We start from the raw sequence: 18,843 nt of genomic DNA, 5'->3' as shown, positions 1-18,843 counted from the left end.
CTCCACAATCAAAGCCTTAAGGGCTTGACATCACTAAACTCTCCTTAACTTATTATCCCTGTTGGTGCCCCCCAAATAACTACCGACACAAGGGTTCCTTCCTACCATAATATATTTCCCCAGCACTTCTGAAGATGCCACGGCTCACCCAGATGTTAGCACAGAACATCGTGAAATCAATAACCCAGTCTCTCCCATGGTTGACTGATGCAGCTGGAAGTTATGTCACCAGGAAGGGAAGAGACATGACCCCACCCAGGAAGGCTCTAAAACACAGCTATGTGCTCATATCACCTGAGGTTACAAGAGTCGACTCCATTGGTGCAGAAAGGCATTTTAATTTCTGTAGCCGTAGGGAATGAATTCCCCTGAGTCTCATTAATGAAATATTCTGTTGTCTCTCTTCCCTTTAGGAGACTTGGGTCTCTAGAGCTAGGAGAGAAAAATAGAAAGCAAACTTGTCCCACTGTTGGTATTGGGACACAGACTTGGCATTCCCAGATTGTCTCTTATCACATTTACTCTCTTATCCCAGAAGAAGTTGCCCTGTCTTTACAGGTTCTCACTAATAAGTCAGAGTTCCCCATAGTAACTATTTAATTCTGGTTTTGGAGAATTCTGTGTCCCTTAATCTTCTTTCTCCCATCCATACCTGTTCTTTTGGCTCACCATCATGCAGCCCCCAGCCCCCACAGTGATTCTCCTTTTTTCCTGCTTCTCATTCTCCTTCAACGTGGGCAATATCTATTTAACATCACTCAACCATTTGCTTCTTTGGGCATCCTCTAACCCCCTCATTAGCATTTGTGATATAGTAGGCACCAAGCAATGTGGTGGGAAGCAAGAAAAGTGTGAGAATGGTCCTTTACCTTGAGGGGCTCACAGTCTCAACAGGGCAAGTGACATAAAAATAAATGCAATCGTGCCATTTGCAATGACATGGATGGTGCTAGAATGTATCATGCTAACTGAGATTAAGTCAATCAGAGAAGGACAAAAACCATATGATTTCACTCATATTGGAAGTGAATTAACAAAACAAATGAACATATATGAAGGGTGAAAGAGGAGAGAGGGAAAGAAACCACAAGAGACTCTTAACGATAGACAGATGGAGAAAGGTGGGAGGGAGATGGGCTAGATGAGTGTTGGGTGTTAAGGAGGGCACTTGTGATGAGCACTGGGTGTTGTATGTAAGTGATGAATTACTGAACTCTCCTTCCAAAACTAATATTTCACTGTATGTTATCTACCTAAAACACAAATTTCAAAATAAAATGAAAAATACATGAATGCACTACCCTGAAGGGGCACTGACACATCAGAAAAAGAGTACAACCCTAGTCAACTTTTCCAGAAGAGTTGAGTGAAGGCTGCACAAACAAGCTTCTCTTTGTCCCAACTCTTGATGAGGGAGAAGGGGATAAGGCACTCCAAGACGAAGTATCTGGGCAGCCAATGTGGGAAATACTTCATACTTGCTGGCCAATAATCAGGGGGCAAGTATGACAATTCAAACATGACCCTGAGCAGTTAGACAGCCTGCAGAGAACAGAGATGCTGATATTTTAGCTACAGGGTTGACACGTACTTATGAAAACAGTGGAGTTTCAGTGTGGATTTCATGATGCGATGTCAGGATCAAGTTCTCCCTGTGGAAAACTCATCATGCAATCATGTTAGACACAGACCCTTGTTACTACAATAGTCAAAGAACACTGTAGATGAAAAAATAGAGAATAAATGGACATTTTTAAACGGCAAAAAAGTAACATTTAAATACTGTGTAAGTTTGCAACTTGGATGGACCTAGAGGTATAATAGTGCTGAGTGAAATGAGCCAGTCAGAGAAAGACAAATACCCTTTGATGTCACTCATCTGGGGAACTTAAGAAATAAAACGAAGGACCAAATAAGGAAAAGACAGACAAAAAAACAGATTCTTAAACACAGAGAACAAACTGGTGGTTGCCAGAGAGAATGTGGGTGAGGATGGGTAAGATAGATAAAGGGTATTAAGAGTACACTTATGTCCATGAGCTCTGAACAGTGTGTAGAATTGTTAAGCATTACATTGTACACATCAAATGAATATAACACTATAGGTAAATTATACTTCAATAAAAACAATGGCTGGGGAAGGGTGAAAATACGATTTTCAGAGTTATCTCATTCTAATTTCAAACTGATCTTTTTTCAACAACAACAAAAACAGAAATATAACTCAACAGAATAGGAGGGAGCGCAGAAATAAACGCAAATATTATGACTGAATGATTTTTGGCAAGAGTGGCAGAATGGACAGCCTTTCCAAGATGGTGATGGAAAACCTGGATATCCACATGCTTAAAGATGAAGCTGGCCCTTTCATCTACCATCTATCAACATGACTCCAAATGGATCACAGACTGAAGTATAAGAAATAAAACTGTAAGCACTTAGAGGAAAATACAGAGGTACATCTATATGCCACTGGATTTCACAAAGATTTCCTGGATATAACACCAAAGACACAGGCAACTAGAGAAAAATTTACTTTGGCAAAATGAACCATGTTTGTGCATCGAAGGGCACTATTTTCCAAGTGAAAAGACACACCACAAAATGGGGAAAGATTGGCAAATCACGTGTCTGATAATAGATTAATATCCAAAATTAATATCCAAATGGAAACGAATGTCAAAACTTCCACAGCAAAAAAAAACTCAAATAACTCAATTTATTTTATTTTTTTTCAATATATGAAGTTTATTGTCAAATTGGTTTCCATACAACACCCAGTGCTCATCCCAAAAGATGCCCTCCTCAATACCCATCACCCACCCTCCCCCCCCCCCCACCCCCCATCAACCCTCAGTTTGTTCCAGTTTTTAACAGTCTCTTATGCTTTGGCTCTCTCTCACTCTAACCTCTTTTTTTTTCCTTCCCCTCCCCCATGTGTTTCTGTTAAGTTTCTCAGGATCCACATAAGAGTGAAAACATGGTATCTGTCTCTCTGTATGGCTTATTTCACTTAGCATCACACTCTCCAGTTCCATCCATGTTGCTACAAAGGGCCATATTTCGTTCTTTCTCATTGCCATGTAGTACTCCATTGTGTATATAAACCACAATTTCTTTATCCATCATCAGTTGATGGACATTTAGGCTCTTTCATAATTTGGCTATTGTTGAGAGTGCTGCTATAAACATTGGGGTACAAGTGCCCCTATGCATCAGTACTCCTGTATCCCTTGGGTAAATTCCTAACAGTGCTATTGCTGGGTCATAGGGTAGGTCTATTTTTAATTTTTTGAGGAACCTTCACACTATTTTCCAGAGTGGCTGTACCAGTTTGCATTCCCACCAACAGTGCAAGAGGGTTCCCATTTCTCCACAACCTCTCCAGCATCTATAGTCTCCTGATTTGTTCATTTTGGCCACTGTGACTGGCGTGAGGTGGTATGTGAGTGTGGTATTGATTTGTATTTCCCTGGTGAGGAGTGATGTTGAGCATCTTTTCATGTGCATGTTGGCCATCTGGATGTCTTCTTTAGAGAAGTGTCTATTCATGTTTTCTGCCCATTTCTTCACTGGCTTATTTGTTTTTTGGGTGTGGAGTTTGGTGAGCTCTTTATAGATTTTGGATACTAGCCCTTTGTCCGATATGTCATTTGCAAATATCTTTTCCCATTCCGTTCGTTGCCTTTTAGTTTTGTTGATTGTTTCCTTTGTTGTGCAGAAGCTTTTTATCTTCATGAAATCCCAATAGTTCATTTTGCTTTTAATTCCCTTGCCTTTGGGGATGTGTCAAGTAAGAAATTGCTACGGCTGAGGTCAGAGAGGTGTTTTCCTGCTTTCTCCTCTAGTGTTTTGATGGTTTCCTGTCTCACATTCAGGTCCTTTATTCATTTTGAGTTTATTTTTGTGAATGGTGTAAGAAAGTGGTCTAGTTTCATTCTTCTGCATGTTGCTGTCCAGTTCTCCCAGCACCATTTGTTAAAGAGATTGTCTTTTTTCCATTGGATGTTCTTTCCTGCTTTGTCAAAGATTAGTTGTTCATACGTTTGTGGGTCTAGTTCTGGGGTGTCTATTCCATTCCATTGGTCTATGTGTCTGTTTTTGTGCCAATACCATGCTGTCTTGATGATTACAGCTTTGTAGTAGCGGCTAAAGTCTGGGATTGTGATGCCTCCCGCTTTGGTCTTCTTCAAAATTACTTTGGCTATTCAGGGCCTTTGTGGTTCCATATGAATTTTAGTATTGCTGGTTCTAGCTTCAAGAAGAATGCTGGTGCGATTTTGATTGGGATTGCATTGAATGTGTAGATAGCTTTGGGTAGTATTGACATTTTAACAATATTTATTCTTCCAACCCATGAGCACAGAATGTTTTTCCATTTCTTTATATCTTCTTCAATTTCCTTCATAAGCTCTCTATAGTTTTCAGCATACAGATCTTGTACATCTTTGGTTAGATTTATTCCTAGGTATTTTATGCTTCTTGGTGCAATTGTGAATGGGATCAGTTTCTTTATTTGTCTTTATATCGCTTCATTGTTAGTGTATAAGAATGCAACTGATTTCTGTACATTGATTTTGTATCCTGCAACTTTGCTGAATTCATGCATCAGTTCTAGCAGACTTTTGGTGGAGTCTATCGGATTTTCCATGTATAATATCATATCATCTGCAAAAAGTGAAAGCTTGACTTCATCTTTGCCAATTTTGATGCCTTTGATTTCCTTTTGTTGTCTGGTTGCTGATGCTAGCACTTCCAACACTATGTTAAACAACAGCGGTAAGAGTGGACATCCCTGTCGTGTTCCTGATCTCAGGGGAAAAGCTCTCAGTTTTTCCCCATTGAGGATGATGTTAGCTGTGGGCTTTTCACAAATGGCTTTTATGATGTTTAAGTATGTTCCTTCTATCCCGACTTTCTCGAGGGTTTTTATTAAGAAAGGATAAATTTTGTCAAATGCTTTTTCTGCATCGATTGACAGGATCATATGGTTCTTCTCTTTTCTTTTATTAATGTGATGTATCACGTTGATTGATTTGTGAATGTTGAACCAGCCCTGCATCCCAGGAATGAATCCCACTTGATCGTGGTGAATAATTCTTTTTATAAGCTGTTAAATTCGATTTGCTAGTATCTTATTGAGAATTTTTGCATCCATATTCATCAGGGATATTGGCCTGTAGTTCTCTTTTTTTACTGGGTCTCTGTCTGGTTTAGGAATCAAAGTAATACTGGCTTCATAGAATGAGTCTGGAAGTTTTCCTTCCCTTTCTATTTTTTGGAATAGCTTGAGGATAGGTATTATCTCTGCTTTAAATGTCTGGTAGAATTCCCCAGGGAAGCCATAGGATGGCTATTCTAAAGACTAACCCAGAAACCATGTGTCGGCGAGGATACAGAGAAATTGGAACCCTGTGGTGCTTTGCTGATAAATAACTAAAATGTGGCACAGCTTCTGGAGGAAACAGTGTGCCAGTTCATCAAAAATATAAACGTAGAAATATTATTTGAGCCAGTAGTTTCACATCTGGTTACATATCCACTTATATGCCGCAAGAAAAAGGTAAAGCAGTGACTAGAAAAGATTTTTGTATACTGCTGTTCATACGGCTCTACTTACAGTAGCCAAAATGCAGAGACAACCTGAATGTCCATCAACAAACTCATGAATGAACAAAGCAGGGTGAACACATAGAGTGGGACATCATTCGGCCTTTAAAATGAATGGTTTCTGACACAGGCTACAACATGGATGAACTGTGCAAACACAATGCTAAGTGAATGTAGCCAGACACAAAAGGACTAATATTATACAATTACATCTATATGAGGTACTAAAGTACTCAGCTTTAGAGAGGGAATTTAGGATGGTGGGAGACAAGGACTGGGTAGAGGGACAATGGGGGGTTAATATTTCATAGGGACAAAGGTTAGGTCTGAGACCATGAGAAAGTTCTGGAGACGGATAGAGGTGGTGATTGCACAATGGTGAGAAAGTACTTAATGCCACACAAATATATTTCAAAATGTTTGAAATAATAAATTTTATATGTATTTTACCATGAGAAAAAAATATAGTGACATGCTCTAAAAGAATTTCAGTGCCATAAATAGGTTAATATGATGTCGAGGAAGGAATCCGAAGTGCAGGGAGACAAGGGTGATGTGATGGGTTTATCTTGTGTGATTCAATACCTCAACCACAAAGTGTACCCAAAATAAGGCTTCAGAGAACATAAAATTCGTAAGGTCATTGAGAAATACTGCTGAGGGCTATAATGTCTTTCTTGGCAAGCTCTACAGAGCTTCTGCCCTGCGTGACAGACTTACCATGGACATGCTGAATATAAAATCCCTTCTCCTGTGTTCAGCCCTTTCTGAACTGCCAGAGGCCATGTCAGCAGTCCCAAACCATCTAGGGTATGGTATTCATAGTGTATGTAAGAGCTAATCATTCTCATCCAAATTGGTTAAGCTATGGGGATTTCTGTAAATGGCAAATTCATCATGGTGTCTTCATGAACCAAAAATGATGGGCAGCTCAATAAGAATTCATCCAATTTGAGTAGTCAAAAAAAATTAAAAATTTAAAAGCCCTCCAGTTCTCATGAAGAAAACTTGACCTGAATCACCACAATGAAGGGTCATAATGTCTACTTGACTCTCAGAGCTGAGACACTTTACTGACTCAGATCCTCAATTGATGGAACCAGTTGCCCCTGAGTGAAGACTATAAAATGACAACAAATGCTTTACGTTTTCCTCCAAACCCAACCCAAAAGCTTGGAAGTGATATTGCTAGCCAGCTTATGATGGTTCATGAGGACTGTGGTCTGAACTAAAATTGGTAGCTTGAAACTGGGCAAGATGAGGGTAATTATACCATGGAAATTGGCAAATGCTACAAGCAAGCTCTCTTCTTTATCCGATTTTTCTTATTTTCTTCTCTCTTCTTACTTCTCCTCTTTTGTTTTCTCTTTGCTTTTGAGCGAGAGCTCCCTAAACATTTATTTGAATACTAGTGTGCAAAAGGACCTGTGAACTTTTACAAACCAAAGTGGTGGCTTCCGGGAGCAGGTGATGATGAGACATTTGTCTTACTCTGTCTCATAAAGCACGGGTTAGGTCCATAATCATATCCTGCTATTAGTACCTGATTTCTGAGATGCTTGCTACAAAAATTTGGCTGGAAATAGGCAGAATATCCATACTGCTTTTGTGATCTGTGAAAGGGCTATTACGGTAGGAGGTGCTGAGGGAAATCGCCAGACAGTGTTGCTGCTACCTGCCAAAATACTAAAAGAAAAGCCATAACGCATCCCTGGGATAACCACCAAGAGTGACACCATTGATGCCTGAAAAACCAGGAGTTGTAATTTCTATTACCTACACACTTCATGGATGTTTTGGACCGTGCAAGGGAAAATTAGATACTGCATAGTGAATGCGGAGTACTGTGAATGTCATCACACGGGGTTCCAGGCCTCTGCTGATGCAGATGTGATCTCTTTCCAGGATAGATTGACATAAACCTCAAAAACTGGTGTATACTCTCTGATAACTTAAATGATTTTTCTCCCAAAGCAGAATACTCCAATGAATAGCTGCTTTCATCTCAGAGAGGACAGATTCCACATTTATTCCTCTGGGTCTTTCTGTCACATTATAAGTATTCAATTTCCTATATTATTTATTTGCTGCTGAAAATCCACGCAATGGAATTTAATGAGAGATCTAAAATTTTATAAAGAAATGCAGAAGAAATAGTTGCTGATTATGAATGAAAAGTTAAAGAACCCAAGTACTGTGGAAAGATAAACTGCAGACTGTCAATCTATGAACTGATACAAACATCATGATCTACATATTCCAGGGTTTTGAGCCCTGTTGCTCAAGTCTTTATCTTAAAGCAAAGAATCCTACATGCAGAGAATGTCCCTCTGCCAAAGAGCTTTCTCAGGGCTTGTTTGATGTCTCTGTTCCTCAGGCCATAGATGAAGGGGTTCAGCATGGGCGTCACCACCGTGCACATGACTGAGGCTATGGCACTTGTCCTGGAGTTTTGTGCAGCAGCAGAACTCAGATACACCCCAAGGCCTGTAGCATAGAACAAAGAGACCACTGAGAGGTGAGACCCACACGTGGAAAATGCTTTCTACTTGCCACTCGTTGATGAAATTCTCAAAACGGAGACTACAATCTTAGAGTAAGAATACAGGATACCAGCGATTGGAACAACACTCAGAAGTCCACTTGTGAGATAGGTCACCAGGACATTGAGGAACGTATCAGAGCAAGCAAGTTGGATCACCTGCTTAAGTTCACAGAAAAAGTGAAGGATTTCCAGCTCTGTGCAAAAGGAGAGTCGCAAAATCAATAAGTCATGTAATAGAGAGTCGAGAACACTCAACACCTTAGGATCCCAGGAGTAGGATGCCACAGAACTTGGGGTTCATGATGACCATGTAGTGCAGTGGCTGACAGATGGCCACAAACCGGTCATAGGCCATCACTGTCAAGAGGAAGGTGTCTAATCCTGCAAAAACCATGAAAAAGTACATCTGGCTGAGAAAGCCTTCATAGGTGATCACTTTGCTCTGCGTCTGGATGTTCAGCAGCATCTTTGGGACGTGGTGGAGGTGAAACAGATGTCTGAAAAGGACAGGTTGGAGAGGAAGAAGTACATGGGCGTGTGGAGGCGGGAGTCTGTGATAATGGCCAGGATCATGAGCAGGTTCCCAGTGAAAGTGACCAGGTACATGGACAGGAACGGCCAAAAGCGCAGTGACTGCAGTCCCCGCTCGTCTGACAGTCCCAGGAGGGGACTAAATTCAGAAATTCGGGTTTGGTTTTCTTGTTCCAAGAAACTAAACTACAGAAATAGAAAGAAGAGCCTTTCAAATTTAGCCACAAACAGTAGTCAAGAAAGTAACAGAGAGGGAACCAAGGTGGCCTTCAGTAGGTGAATGGATAAATAAGCTGTCATGTACCCAGACAATGGAATGTTATTCTGTACTTGGAAGAAACACACCATCAAGCCATGAAAAGACATAGAGGAAACTTCAGTGCATATTATTAAGTGAAAGAAGTTTATCTGAAAAAGCTTCACACTGTATGATTCCAAAAACCTGAAATTGTAGAAAAGGCAAAACTCCGGAAAAGGAATAACAGATATCAACGTGGCCAAAGGGTGCAGTGGGAGCGAGAGGGGTTAAGAGGCAGAGCACAAAGGGTTTTTAGGGCAGTGAAATACTCCATATGATACTATAAATATGGATACATGTTTGTTTTGTGCCAGTCTCAGCATATCATTTACCAACGTTGTGACTGGACCAGCCCTTATCATTCTTATGATGGTTGCAAGACACCCTCTGCAATAACCATCAGGAAACTCTGAAAAAAAAAAAAAAATTACTGCTCATAGTTCCTAGGGCCACACAGTGAAGTCACAGAGAGACAGAGAGCACACACGGACCTTGGGGTCTGCTTTTACTGGGGTGAGGGACTAGAGTTTCACTGGTTCACTCTTTATTTGTAAATTTAAAACTTAAGAGCAGGAATTAAGGAATTAAAGCACAAAAGAGAAAAAGGAGAGAAAGGTCCGTTTCTAAATCAACCAGATCCCTACAACAAAACAAAAAAAATATGGGGCGCCTGGGTGGCTCAGTCAGTTAAGCGTCTGGCTTCAGCTCAGGTCATGATCTCACGGTTCATGAGTTTGAGCCCCACGTGGGGCTCGGGGCTGACAGCTCGGAGCCTGGAGCCTGCTTCGGATTCTGTGTCTCCCTCTCTCTCCGTCCCCCCCCCCTGCTTGCGCTCTGTCTCTCTGTCTCTCAAAAATGAATACACATGAAAAAATATTAAAAAATATATATCAGAATGGGGGGCCCTGGTTCTTTATTTAATTACAGGGCTGGCAATGTGGGTTTTGTTTCTGAAATAGCCATGCTTGAAGTGGCTGCCTCAGCAACAGTCTGTTGCAATAACACTGCACGGTGACCGATAGGGACTACACTTACTGTGGTGAGTATTGAGCAATGTCAAACATTGTTAAATCAACATGTTGTACAACAGAAACTAACGGAACATTGTGTGTTCATTATGCTTCAATTAAAAAAAAGAAAGGAACTGGAGTCAGGCACTCGCGTTACACAAAAGGAAAAACCAACCGTCAGGGCTCACACTACACGGTCATCGTACAGTTTCTCAAACCCATAGAATGTACAACACCAAGAGTAAACTGTAATATGAACTGTGGACCTTGGCTGGCTAAAGATGTGACGGTGTAGGTTCACCGACTGTAAGAAACGCACCACTCTTGTGGGCGGTGTTGATAATGAGGGTAGCTATGCCTCGTGAAAGAAGGGAATATAGGGAAAGTGTACCTTCCCCTCAATTTTGCTGTGAACCTAAAACTGCTCTGAAAAAAAAGTCTTCATTTTTCAAAGCTTAAAAATAAACAGAAATGCTATGATTTTATTTTACACACCTTTAATTGGCTAATTTCTGTATATTAGCCACAAATCTAGTTCCTTTTTATTTGGGGATTTGGGATTTCGAGGAATCCCAAATGCTCTCTCTTCTCTTTGATGCCGAAACTTATTAGCCACTCCTGCCCTTAATTCAAACATTTTTCCCAGGCATTATTTTCCTCTGCAAATCGCCTGAGACTTTCCTTTGTCCATCGACAACTAGTTTTGACCAATTATTTTGTGCTTATTGTTGTTGAAAGCACTGGGAATCAACAGTAAAATTAATTTTTAAGAATCTTTGCCCCTTAAATTCCACGTATGAGTGAAATCATATGATATTTGTCTTTCTCTGGTTGACTTGTTTAGCTTACCATAATACAAAAAAATAAAATCTTTGCCCCTAACTAGTTTTATTCTAGGATATGTATGTGGCTGGAGGGAATAGAATATCAGTAAATAAGTAAATGACATTTCATGTGGAGATTATTATTATTAAGTAAACTAATACAGAATGATGAGATTGCAGAGTGGAGAAAAAAATCTTCTATACTCACTCCTTTCTTCTTTTTAGTTTTTATTTATTTATTTTCAGAGAGAGAGTGTGTACAAGCAGGGGAGGGGCAGGGAGAGAGGGAGAGAGAGAGAGAATCCTAAGCTCTGTGCTGACAGCACAGAGCCTGATGTGGCTCGAACTCACTAACCGTGAGATCACGACCTGAGCTGAAATCAAGAGTCACATGCTTCACCAACCGAGCCACCCAGGTGCCCCTTGTATTCTCACTTCTAATTAGAGACCTTTGAGGGGAAAAAACCTGGTCATTGGGATGAAGTGCAGGATTTATCTATGAGAAGAGCATGTAGAACAGAGAAATATTCAGGGCAAAGCCCCCAGTATAGGAGCATTCCTGTTATCACTTAGAAACAGAAAGGAGAGCGCTGTGACCAGAATGGGTACAGCAGGTATAAGGGTAGAAGGTAAAATAAGAGAAGAGGCAGGAGGCTAGAACATTCAGATGCTGGGGAAAGCTCCTAACGAGTGAGATCTCACAGGTGTCCTTTACATGTATCCGTTGTCAAATACAATGCATTTAAGTATATATATTGTAAATCATGTATATAAATGACACGTAACTCATCACTCCATACACTACAATTTATCTCCCTCGGCGTCCACTGTCTCTAAATTCTGCATTTTTGATTGTAGAACACAAATTCAGCATGGGATAGATGTTCAGTTTGTGTCCTCTTCAGTGATAACTTCCTTTACCCCACCGACATGCATGCTCAGAGTCATGAACCATGGCGTCATATCCTCCTATACCGGAAGCATAGCTGAATGGGCAGCAGAGGGCACTCTATAAGATAAGCCTATTAGCTCGCTTTCTTCGGAGAACTGAGTTTTGTAGTCAAGCATCCTAATGGGGTAGCCATGTCTGTAGGGATCCCAAGAATGAGCCAGCTCTGAATCAGGGAATGTTTGTGGTGGTCTTCTGCTATGCACATGGAGAGGGAGAGAAAACTAGTCTACAGAGAGGGAGAGAAGAATGAAGTCGACAAAAGGGGGGAAGGAAAGAAAAGGCTGCATTCAATCGAGAGAGGGTGTGAAGGGGGAATCGACTTCTCTAGGTGCCAGTAAAATATTACACATCCAAGTTATAGCCCCCAGAGTGTCCAGAAAAAAATAACAATACTCTTAATACTCAACTAGATAAATATTTTGATCTTTATGGCCCCAAAGGATTCATATCCTCACAGTATCATAATAACTTACAAATAAAGATCAATAAAAAATTGAAAATACAAATAGTAAAATTGACAGAATTCAACCAAAATATTTTCAATGATTTTTTTCAAAGTCCAATGAGTTGGGAAAGTAAGTGTTTTGGTATGTGAAACCAAACTATTTTGATTGTTTTAAAAACTATTACTGAAATGCTAGTAAATTCTAGCAAACCTTTAAGGAAGAAGTTATACCAATCCTCCATAATACTTCCAGAAAATAGAAGCAGTCAGAGTACTTCCTAACTCATTTGGTAAAGCCAGCATTAACTAACATTGGAACGAAAGACATTACAAGACAGGAACATTACAGGCCAATATCTCTCATGAAAATAGATGCAAAATCCTTAAAAAATATTAGTAAAGCAAAATCAACAATGTAAAGAAATGATATGACACGAAGACCAAATGAAATTTATTCCAGATATGCAAAATTGGTTCAATATTTGAAAGCCATCTGTGCCTAGAGTTAACAATACACTATTTCATACTTAAAAATGTATTCATAGCTGGGGCGCCTGGGTGGCTCAGTTGGTTAAGTGTCGACTTCAGCTCAGGTCATGATCTCATGGTGTGTGGGTTTGAGCCCCACATCGGGCTCTGTGCAGACAGCTCAGAGCCTGCTTCAGATTCTGTGTCTCCCCTCTATCTGCCCCTCCCATGCTCATGCTCTGTCTCTCTCTGTCTCTCAATAATAAATAAACATTAAAAAATGTTAATGTATTCATAGAATAATACTCTAGCTCCATCCATGCTGTTGCTTATGCTAAACAAAGTCAGTCAGTCAAAGAAAGACAAATACCATATGATTTCACTCATATGTAGAATTTGAAAAACTAAACAAATGAGCAAAAGTCGGGGGCGGAAGGGGAGAGGCAAACCAAGAAACATACTCTTAACTATAGAGAACAAACTGATGGTTGCCAGAGGGAAGGTGGGTGACGAATGAGTGAACTAGCTGGTGGGGATTAAGGAGTTCACTTGTGGTGAGCCCCAGGTGTTGTATGGAAGGGCTGAATCACTAAATTCTACTCTTGAAACTAATATTACATTGTATGTTAAACTAACCGGAATTTAAATAAAAACTTGAAAATAAATAAAACTTTTAAAAAAAGAAAATCAAGTAAAGGTATACAGACTGAGAAGGAAGAAATAACTGTCTTTGCTCACAGCTGACATGATCATCTATGAGGAAAATCCCAAAGAACCAACAAGAAAACCCCAGGAACTAATAAGTGACTATAGCAAGATTGCAAGAAACAGGATAAACATGTAAAAGTTAATTACCTTCCTACATACCAAAAATGAGCAACTGGGATTTGAAATTTAAAAATACACCATTTGCAATAGCACCCTCAAAAATGAAATGCTGAGATATAAATTAAACAAGAGACGTGTAGAACCTAAAGGTGAAAAACTATTTAAAAAATGAAAGAAATCACAGAAGATCCACATAGATGGACACATGTCCTATAATCACGGAGCAGCAACATTGTAAGATATCAATCTTCCCAACTTGACCTGTACATTCAATGCAATCACGGTCAAAATGCCAGCAAGCTATTTTGGAGATATCAACAAACCAATTCTAAAGTTTATACAGTAAAGAAAAAGACCTACAGTAGTAACACAATAATGAAGGGGAAAAGTTGGAGAACTCACATACCCTAATTTCAGTACTTACTGTAAACCTATGGTGATCCAGACAATACTGTGTTCGCAAAAGAATAAACACATGGATTAATGGAACAGGGTTAAAAATCTAGAAATAGACCCACACAAATAGAGGAGCTGATCTATGACAAAGAAGCAAAGAAAATTCAATATTCAATAGTATTTTCAACAAGTGAAGCTAAAACAATCAGACATATATGTGCAAACAACATGAACCTAGACACAAACTTACAGCTTTCACAAAACTAACTCAAATTGTATCATATACTTAAAATGCAAAACTATAAAAGCTTTAGAAGAAAATATTGGAGAAAATCTAGGGCTCTTGTGTTTGGTAATGAGTTTTTAGATACAACACCAAAAAAAAAATAATCCATGAAAGAAAAAACTAAGTTGGACTTTATTAAAATTAAAAACTTCCACTTGCAAAAGAAACTGTCAAGAGAAGCAAAATAACCCACAGCCTGGGAGAAAATATTTGCAGAACATTTATCTGATAAAAGACTTTCATCCAAAATATACAAATATGGAGCCATACAAGCTCTCATTCATTGCTAGTGAGAGTACAAAATGGCACGGCCACTCTGGAAGACGTCTGGCAGGTTCTTATAAAATTAAACATAATCTTACCATACAATCCAATAGTTGCACTACTAGATATAAACCCAACGAATCTGAAAACACATCCACACAATAGCCTGTGTGCAAATGTTTATAGCAGCTTTATTCATAATCTCCAAAATCTGGGGGCAACCAAGATGTCCTTCAATAAGTAAATATATAAACACACTATGGTACATCTATACAATGGAATATTATTCAGTGATAAAAAGAAATTATTCACTGAGCCACAAAAAGGCTGGATAAATCTTAAGTGCTTGTTTCTGAATGAAAGAAGCCAGACTGAAAGCCTACATACAGTATAATTTCAGTTATATGACATTCTGGAAAAGTAAAAGCTATACAGAAAATAAAATGATCAATGGTTGCCAAGAGTTTGTAGGAGGGAAGGAAGAGTTGTATAGGTGAAACCCAGTGAATTTTTCCAAGTACCAAAACTATTCCATAGAATGTTTGTGTACAATTGTGAGTACTTGATATCATGTATTTGACAAAACCCATTGAAACTTTACATCACTTTTACAATTAAACCTTCATGTATCCAAACAAAGACATCAGTTGGGAAAGAAAGTCAAGAGAATCCCTGGATGGAATGCAGAATGTGAAAAAAAAAAAAAACAAAACTATCTACTTATATTACAAACGTATGAAACAACCTCGCTGAATGGGATGAGGGAAATGGTCATAAACTAAGTAAAACTGGAAATAAGTGGTGTCTATAAAATTGAAGGGAAAGAACAGTACATAATTACATAGTGTACTCAGGTTGATAAAGTTATCTTCCACCATTGTACGGATTAGCAATGATGGCACGTCTATATATGTATACGAGAGGAGAGCGATCAAGTAAATGGATGACAGATGGGGAAACCAGGATTCTGACTGTTGCAGTAAGGTTTACAGATAAGCAGGGCCAGGATATGGTCGTGGATTGGAGTCCGACACATATACACAGGTTATATAGACAGGTACATACACAGATTAGTAAACACACGTTTCCTTGCTTGTCAACTGAAAGGGCCTAAAGATCCTAGTAGAAATGAGCAAACCAAGAGTTTGGATCTTGATGTCTAACACCGTTCACCTGTAGAAGAAACCTGAGCTCCTTGGAAAAATAATGAATTCTAGGGGCGCCTGGGTGGCGCAGTCGGTTAAGCGTCCGACTTCAGCCAGGTCACGATCTCGCGGTCCGTGAGTTCGAGCCCCACGTCGGGCTCTGGGCTGATGGCTCAGAGCCTGGAGCCTGTTTCCGATTCTGTGTCTCCCTCTCTCTCTGCCCCTCGCCTGTTCATGCTCTGTCTCTCTCTGTCCCAAAAATAAATAAACGTTGAAAAAAAAAATTTTTTAATAAAAAATAATAATAATAAAAATAATAATAATAATGAATTCTAGGGCTGGACCGGACAATACACCTGATGAGCCTGGAGCATCTTGCGGTGCCAGAAAGAAGGTACTCAAAAATCCCACCATGGTGGGGACATAGCAAAGGACATGGAAGCTACCCGAAAGAACTCCCAGTGCCCAAAGCGGGAACAATTTGAGCAACATCACGAAGTGGTATTGGGTTATAACTCAACATGTAAAATCAATAGCCATAAATCCATATTATAAGTAAACAAATTATAAACAAACAACATAAAGACAAATCTCTTATGCAGAAGAGATTCAATAAGTTATTTAAATATTCCACTCTCAAAAAGGTGGAACATAATTCCCCATTCCTGAAGTGTGAGCTGTACATGGTAACTTCCTTACGAAGAGCCCAGTTGGGGGCATGGGGGGGAGTGGGGGAGGAGAGAAAATTTTAAGTAAGGAAACCTGAAAAGCAGCCAGGTAATCAATGCCACAGTGAACAGCAATACCTTATGTTAGTATTATGCACTCTTGATATGTAGTCTTCCTCTCCAAAATCCATAGACCCTGTTAAATCATGAGAAAAGCATCAGACGAATCCAAATCAAGGGCATTTTACAAAATAGTTGACCAGTACTCCTCAGAATTTAAGTTTATTAAAACAAGGGAAGTCTGAGAAACTGTCATAGCTAAGAGGAGCCAAGAAGGGATAACCAGGGGCACCTGGGTGGATCAGTCGGTTAAGCGTTCAGCTTTGGCTCAGATCATGATCTCACGGTTTGTGTTCGAGCCCCGTGTCGGGCTCTGTGCTGACAGCTCTGAGCCTGGAGCCTGCTTCAGATTCTATGTCTCCCTCTCTCTCTGCCCCTCTCCCACTCACACTTTGTTTCTTTCTCTCAAAACACAAATAAACATTAAAAACCTTTTTTAAGCTTCTGCACTGCAAAGGAAACAATCAACAAAACTAAAAGGCAACCAACGGAATGGGAAACGATATTTGCAAATGACATATTGGACAAAGAGCTAGTATCCAAAATCTATAAAGAACTCACCAAACTCCACACCCAAAAAACAAATAAGCCAGTGAAGAAAGGGGAAGAAAACATGAATAGACACTTCTCTAAAGAAGACATCCAGATGGCCAACAGGCACATGAAAAGATGCTCAACGTCGCTCCTCATCAGGGAAATATAAATCAAAACCACACTCAGATACCACCTCATGCCAGTCGGAGTGGCTAAAATGAACAAACCAGGAGACTCTAGATGCTAGAGAGGATGTGGAGAAACGGGAACCCTCTTGCACTGTTGGTAGGAATGCAAACTGGTGCAGCCGCTCTGGAAAACGGTGTGGAGGTTCCTCAAAAAATTAAAAATAGATCTACCTTATGACCCAGCAATAGCACTCACTGCTAGGAATTTACCCAAGGGATACGGGAGTGCTGATGCATAGGGGCACTTGTACCCCAATGTTTAAAGCAGCACTTTCAACAATAGCCATACTATGGAAAGAGCCTAAATGTCCATCAACTGATGAATGGATAAAGAAGATGTGGTTTATATACACAATGGAATCCTACCTGGCAATGAGAAAGAATGAAATACGGACTTTTGTAGCAACATGGATGGAACCAGAGAGTGTTATGCTAAGTGAAATAAGTTTTACGGAGAAAGACAAATACCGTATGTTTTCACTCTTATGTGGATCCTGAGAAACTTAACAGAAGACCAAGGGGGAGGGGAAGAAAAAAAAAGGCTAGAGAGGGAGAGAGCCAAAACATAAGAGACTCTTAAAAACTGAGAAAAAACTGAGGGTTGATGGGGGGGTGGGAGGGGGGTGGTAGGTGATGGGCATTGAGGAGGGCACCTGTTGGGATGAGCACTGGGTGTTGTATGGAAACCAATTTGACAATAAATTTCATATTAAAAAGAAAAAACCTTTTTTAAAAAGAGAAGGGATAACTAAATGCAATGTGTTCTCCTGGATGGGAGATATAAATAAGGAAAACTGGGTGTGGAGTTTTTGTACACTATCTTCACAATATCTCTGTGAGTTTAAAACTGTTTATAAAATAAAGTCTGTTAAAAATTAAAATTAGTGAAATGCAAACACCTTAGAGACAGCAAGATCTGAGCTTGACTCCAGTCTCCATTATATGCCTCTTGTAAGTCTCATATTCTTTCCCCATAAAATCAGAATAAGAACCTCAACTTCATAGTTATGAAAGAATTAAATAAAATAATGAATAAAAATATTCATGTATGCCTAGCATTAATCAGTGAACTTTTGGATACACTGTTTCAGTTACTGACATATTCATTCCCCACCTCCCATCTCTACCTCCATTGTGCTATTTTTATTCATTATCTCTGTATGACATTGACAATCAGCAATACTCTGTCTCTCACATTGACCTGGGTGATCTTTCCACACAATGAGCCCGATTGTGAACATAACCTACTATAAGCTCTGCACTGACTCCACTGATTTCAGAATGAAGTGTTAATCCAATGAAAATGTAAGGTCTCTGTCATCCGGCTGCTATTTAGCTGGCCCACCTCATGTTTCACTCTTTGCCCTCTGCCCTCATTATTGGTCGGGTATTGGGGAGGTCAGTGGGGTATGGACTAAATGGGCAATGGGCATTAAGGAGGGCACTTGGGATGAGCACTGGGTGTTATATGGAAGTGATGAATCACTGGGTTCTACTCCCAAAACCAATACTACACTGCATATTAATTAACTTGAATGCCTTTTTTATTTTTATTAATGTTTATTCATTTTTGAGAGAGAGACAGACAGAGCGTGAGTGGGGGTGGGGAAGAGAGAGAGGGAGACACAGTATCTGAAGCAGGCTCCAGGCTCTGAGCTGTCAGAGAAGAGCCTGTCTCAGGGCTCAAACCCACGAACCAGGAGGTCATGATCTGGGCCAAAATCGGGCGCT

The 18,843-nt window shown here is 39.8% G+C and overlaps 1 pseudogene; it reads right to left on the bottom strand.

The window, feature by feature from the left end:
• Positions 1-5,271: 5,271 nt before the first annotated feature.
• LOC123381171 lies at positions 5,272-9,740 on the bottom strand (annotated as a pseudogene).
• Positions 9,741-18,843: the final 9,103 nt, after the last annotated feature.

The sequence above is a fragment of the Felis catus genome, chromosome A2, assembly GCF_018350175.1.
Source record: "Felis catus isolate Fca126 chromosome A2, F.catus_Fca126_mat1.0, whole genome shotgun sequence".
Lineage (NCBI taxonomy): Eukaryota > Metazoa > Chordata > Mammalia > Carnivora > Felidae > Felis > Felis catus.
This window is presented reverse-complemented; position numbering and strand designations above follow the sequence as displayed.